Raw genomic sequence first — 6,000 nt, 5'->3', positions numbered from 1 at the left:
CCTGGTTTGGGCTCAGGTCATGATCTCAGGGTGGTGAGATGGAGCCCCACTTGGGGCTCCGGGCTCAGCACAGAGTCTGCTTGGGACTCTCTCTCCCTCTCCCTCTGCCCTTCCCCATTCATGCGCACTCTCTCTCTCAAATGAAAAATAAAATTTTGAAAAGCTCCTCAGAATGAATTCAGTTGGGGTTTGGAAAAACATTTAATTACTAGTCTTTATCACACAGGCTCCTATAAGGGGACTATTCTTAATAGAATTGACTGGAACTACCCAACCTTAGCTGGACCGGGATAATCATTTCTTTACGGCAATTCTTTACACCAACAGGACACTTTTGAGCACCCAAATATGGCCCTTGGGAGAATCCTAGAGGAACATTGTGGGGAGAATGACGGGGAGGTTACTGGTCATTTCCCTTTCCTTCCGCCTCACATGAGGAACGTAACTTCAACACGTCTGCCTGTTCATGAGGTTTCCCCCGTTCGCGCGCCCCCGCCCGCTCTGTGCATGAAATAGACACATGGTAAAGAATGAACTCAGTGAATGAGTGCATTTGGCGCGGGGGGGTGGGGGGGATGGGGAGACACCAAACATCTAAGCGTCCGCTCCCCCACCTTCGTTTTTCATCAGTGGTGTCTCAAATGCCTCAACCTGATTGCGTCTGCGGTCTTGAGGGATTTCCAGCCAAAAAGTCTCGGATTAGCAGTATCAGCCCCCGCCCTTGCCTTATCATGCAGCCACAATAGAGGCCAGGAGGGGAAACACGCACGCCTGGATGTTTGGAAACAGAGCCAGCTTGAAGTGCAGAGTAGGCAACTGTCCAGAATACGCGGATTCAGAGGGGCCAGGAGCACCCCGCACGCTAAGCACACGCTTCTCCTCAACTGCCTGAAGCTGTCTGCACAAGGCTTCTGAGGCCCAGGTGCACCCCCACATGCCTCCCGTATAGCTTCACGGGGATACCTTTCAGATCAATTCGACTCAATGAGTATCGATTGACTGTGTATGGCCGCCCTAAGCCGGAGCCCCAGTCCAGACAGGGAGGGAAAGCAGCGTGTGGGAGGGGAGGGGAGGGGGGAGGAGGGAGGGGAGGGGGGAGGAGGGAGGGGAGGGGGGAGGAGGGAAGGCTGAGCGCGCTGAGGACAGCCGTCCTGGAGCCTGCGGTCCAGCCAGCGTGGGGCGGGCGCGGTGAGACACGCTTCCATCGGAAGGGACCTGGCCCCCGGCAGGCAGGCCACACCGAGGAGGGCCTCCAGCGATAGTGGAGGCACCGTGAGAACGTTTCTTTTCACTCCCTCATCTCCCCCTCTCCCTGTCCCAGGCCCACACCCACCTCTACTGTAGAACTTGCTCACGATCTTGTTTATTTTTCCTTCCTCCGCCCACAAGCACGAGGGCCAGGCCTTATTCCTCTGCGAGTCCCCAGAACCTGGCACGGCACTTGGCACTTAGCTTCATCAGCGTTTGCAGAGGGAATATGTGACTGCACCTCCCCGCCTCTTTGGGGGCAGCAGGAACGTCTGTCATCCTGCCCGTGGCACTGGGTTCCTCGGCCTCCAACTCTGCCTGTGGCTCTAAAGTCTGGAACACACGGTTCTGAAACAAAGATGAAGGAGAAGAGGCAGAGGGCAGGGCGGGGCATGCAGCTCCGGCCTCCCGTGTGCACACATACCTACTCAGCGGCTGCCAGAATGTTCCTCTGCCCTTTCCCACGGCCGCGTGAGGCTGTTCGACCCCTGACCTCAGTAGGTTTCTAGGAGAAAAACCATTCTTATGACTTGTCTTGCTCTATTTTGTACCAAAATCAATAAAAAGCAGAGTACATCAAAACCTTACCCCCCCCAACAGATTACTGTACTTTCTTTTATTTTTGGTGCGCCCCCCATTTGAAATTTTTAATAAGCATGCCATTTTCATGTGCATAATGGCCATTTGTATATATTTCGTTTTGTTTTGTTTTTTGTTTTTACAATTTTATTTATTTTTTAAAATATTTTTATTTATTTGACAGAGAGAGACACAGCGAGAGAGGGAACACAAGCAAGGGGAGTGGGAGAGAGAGAGGCAGGCTTCCTGCTGAGCAGGGAGCCTGATGCGGGGCTCCATCCCAGGACCCTGAGATCATGACCTGAGCCGAATGGAGACGCTTAACAACTGAGCCACCCAGGTGCCCCCAATTTTTTTTTATACTTTTTTTAAATTAACATATAATGTATTATTTGTATCAGGGGTACAGGTCTGTGATTCATCAGTCTTACACAATTCACAGCACTCACCATAGCAAATACCCTCCCCGATGTCCATCACCCAGCCACTCCATCCCTCCCACTCCCCTCCACTCCAGCAACCCTCAGTTTGTTTCCTGAGATTAAGAGTCTCTTATGGTTTGTCTCCCTCTCTGGTTTCGTCTTGTTACATTTTTCGCCTCCCTTCCCCTATGATCCTCTGTCTTGTTTCTCAAATTCCTCATATCAGTGAGATCCAAAAAATGAAATCTTGCCATTTGCAACGACATGGATGGAACTAGAGGGTATTATGCTAAGCGAAATAAGTCAATCAGAGAAAGACAAGTGTAAGATTACTGTACTTTCTAACAAACTGAGCCACCACAGTTTTTCCAGCACTTATGATATGCTGCAAATAAGTGGCTGGCACTCAGGAAGCCCAAGGTTCCAGCAACAGTTGTGTGGCCTTGGATAAGGAACACAGAGAGACTCTTTGTCTTCTGGTTTCTTCCGTGTATTAAAAGAGATAGTGGTATATTCAATGGTTATGAAGAAAGCTTAACATTCGTCTGCATGAAGCTCTTTGAAATGCATGAAGGGCACTACAGAGGATAAATTCAACACTTGCCCTAGTGTTCACTGAGAACCCTTGTCCGAACATTTATAAAATCTCCCCGCAGATGTGTATACACACACATACACGAATACATTTTAAATCGCCTCATTGCTTTTTAAAAATGTTAAGTAAACACACTGCAATGATTATAAGGCATCTGTAGTATGTCTCCAATGCGAGCCTGCCATGATAAGAGCTATTTGAGAAACTAAATCACATCAATGAAAGAATAGCAATGAGTCAATTGATGGAATATTGCATTAGCAATGGCCTCTGACCCCGCATGATGCCAACTGAATGCTTTTTCCTCTTTGTAATTTAATCATTTTTCAGTTAAATTAATTTCTTAAAATCCACTCAGATAAGCCGCCTATGTTAAACACACACACACACACACACACACACACACACACCCTCCAGGTGTAGGTGAAATGGGAGACAAATGACACTTGCATTGTGATGTTCTACCTCTGCTTTATTCCGGGAATGGACAATATCCTGTCTCTTTTTTCCATGTCAGACAAGAATTTTCCATAACTTCTTCTTGCTGAAGAGTGATGTTGTCAAGGGGCCCCAAATACCTTAAGACAGAGACCCAGTCAACACCACACAAAACCATGAAAATGAAGCCAGAGAGGCCTTAGAGTGTGTCTGCTCTACAGACTAACTGGCTGGGTATTTTTTTGTTTGGGTTTGTTTTTTTTTTTTAATACAAACTAACTGGCTCAGAAGGTGGCTTTGTACTGGTAGCAACCCTGAAGAGTGCTAACAAGCCCGCCCGCACGTTTGTGCTCAGGCTTGCTGGTAGAGCGTCTTCCACACACATCCAGGAATTTGAGAACGGAGCGTGGTTAGGTCATGTTTTAAGAATGTTCTCTCATTATCCTGACTCAGGGGGCTCAGGGAGCCACAGAAAGGAGGTGGCACAGTGATACCTTCTGTTTTGTCTGGTTTTCAGGAAATGTCTTCCGCCGTATTGACGGCCGTAGACTGATGTCACTGAGGTTCGTTCCTTCCCATCTTTTTACAGGGCTAGAGCAAGGGCGCTTTTTCCTGATGACATTTGACAAACTGCGTGACCTGGGGGTTAAGCCTGTTGAGGGGAGAAGCCCCTCTAGGAGAGGTGAGAGGAACCAGAGGAGGGTCTAGCATGGAAAGAGAGGAGAAAAGCAATGATAAAAATCACAAGCCACAAAATTTGGGAAAATAGAAATCCAAGAGCTGTGGTTTGGCAAGGAACTCTGACCGTTAATGGGAAAGGCAGAGAGAGAGAGAGAAGGAAGAGGAAACGGAGGTGAAGAGCATGGAGGAAAGGAGAGAAGAGAAGGAGAGGCGGAGGGGAGCAAGAGAGGAGGACAGGCAGAGGAGTAAAAGCAGCAAGACTCAGTGTATGACACAAATGCATCAGTAAGGGACATTATGAGGAAATGCACTGTGATGAGAGCCCAGAAGTGAAAAGTCAGGAGAGGCCACCCAATATGGCAAATCTGGTCATGCCAGTGTCCCGGAACTAGGAGAGGTTTCTTTGGTAATTCATGTTTAATCAGCGTGTCTCCTGCCAATGGACAAGCATGTGCTTGAAGGACATTTTGAAGTTTCCTCAAAGGCTGGGATAGGGATCATGAGGTCATCATTAGCAATTCTGGTGAGGAATCTCCTCACAGGTCCCCACATGATATATCACACACACACACACACACACACACACACACACAAACACACAGGTGTACATGCACACTCAAAAACCATTCCATGGCTTTCCATTGTACTTAGAATAAAACCCAGCCTCAACTCCTACAGCCTCCCCAGCCTCACCTCACAGCAGCCTTGTGGCCATACCGGCTGCCTCGCAGTTCCCTGAACCCCCTGAACTCTCTCTCACCTCAAGACTTTCCCAGTGTTGAGGTGCCTGGGGGGCATAATCGGTTAAACCCCCTACTCACAATCTCAGGGTGAGTCCCACATAAGGCTCCGGGCTCAGTGGGGAGTCTGCTTGAGATCCTCTCCCTCTACCCCTCCCTGTGCTCTAAATCAATAAATCAATAAATAAATGACTTTCCCAATGTTGTTTCCTCCTCCTGTGCTCCTTCTTCACCCTCAGAGAGCTGGCTCCTCTTCATCCTCTATGCCTCACCCGGAGAGGCCATCTTCAACCACTTTGTCTCAAGAGGTTCCCACACTCCCCGGTATTCCCTCATTACACACTATTAGTGTCTTGGCACTATCATTTGTCACTGTATATTTATTGATTTGTCTACCTGTAAATTGTCCTTGACACCTACCAGTCAAATATTTGTTGATTTTTTTTATAGATTTTATTTATTTATTTGAGAGAGAGAAAGAGAGAGAGAGCACGAGCAGGAGGGAGGGGTAGAGGGAGAGCGAGAAGCAGACTCCCTGCCAAGCAGGGAGCCCGACATGGGGCTCCACCCCAGGACCCCAAGATCATGACCTGAACCTAAGGCAGACGCTTAACTGACTGAGTCACCCAGGCGCACCAAATATTTGTTGATTAAGTGCACAAGTGGAATGTTCCAGATTCACTGATTTGGGATGCCCAGATTTGGGGACTGGTAGCAATCCCCAGCAACCCCTCTTTACTAAGTGTCTCCCCCTCCTCCCTGCTGCCCCACACCTCATTCCCACCTTGGCCTTGAAGCTGTTCCTGGCCACCCTCTAGTTAAAGGGGAGGCAAGCAGCTGTCTTTGGGTGGGGCAGATGCAATCAGAAGCCTCAAAGAGTTAAAGAAGGGGGCGCCTGGGTGGCTCAGTTGGTTGAGCGACTGCCTTCGGCTCAGGTCATGATCCTGGAGTCCCTGGATCGAGTCCCGCATCGGGCTCCCTGCTCGGCAGGGAGTCTGCTTCTCCCTCTGACCCTCCTCCCTCTCATGCTCCCTGTATCTCATTCTCTCTGTCTCAAATAAATAAATAAAATCTTTAAAAAAAAAAAAAAAAAAAAAAAAGAGTTAAAGAAGGAAATTAGAGTTAGCAACTAATCTGATGCTCCTTCTGTATAATTAGAAAAACAGAAAGAGCATCACAAAAGAAAGAGTCCTGAAGAGCAAAGAGCACAAAGGTTAGAAATGTTCTATGTTCAGGGATGAATGTTCCTCTGGGTGGTACAGTCCTCTGAGGGATCCCACTCCATCCCTGTGCGTGC

The sequence above is a fragment of the Neomonachus schauinslandi genome, chromosome 15, assembly GCF_002201575.2.
Source record: "Neomonachus schauinslandi chromosome 15, ASM220157v2, whole genome shotgun sequence".
NCBI classification, from domain to species: domain Eukaryota; kingdom Metazoa; phylum Chordata; class Mammalia; order Carnivora; family Phocidae; genus Neomonachus; species Neomonachus schauinslandi.
Note: the sequence above shows the minus strand (reverse complement) of the source record.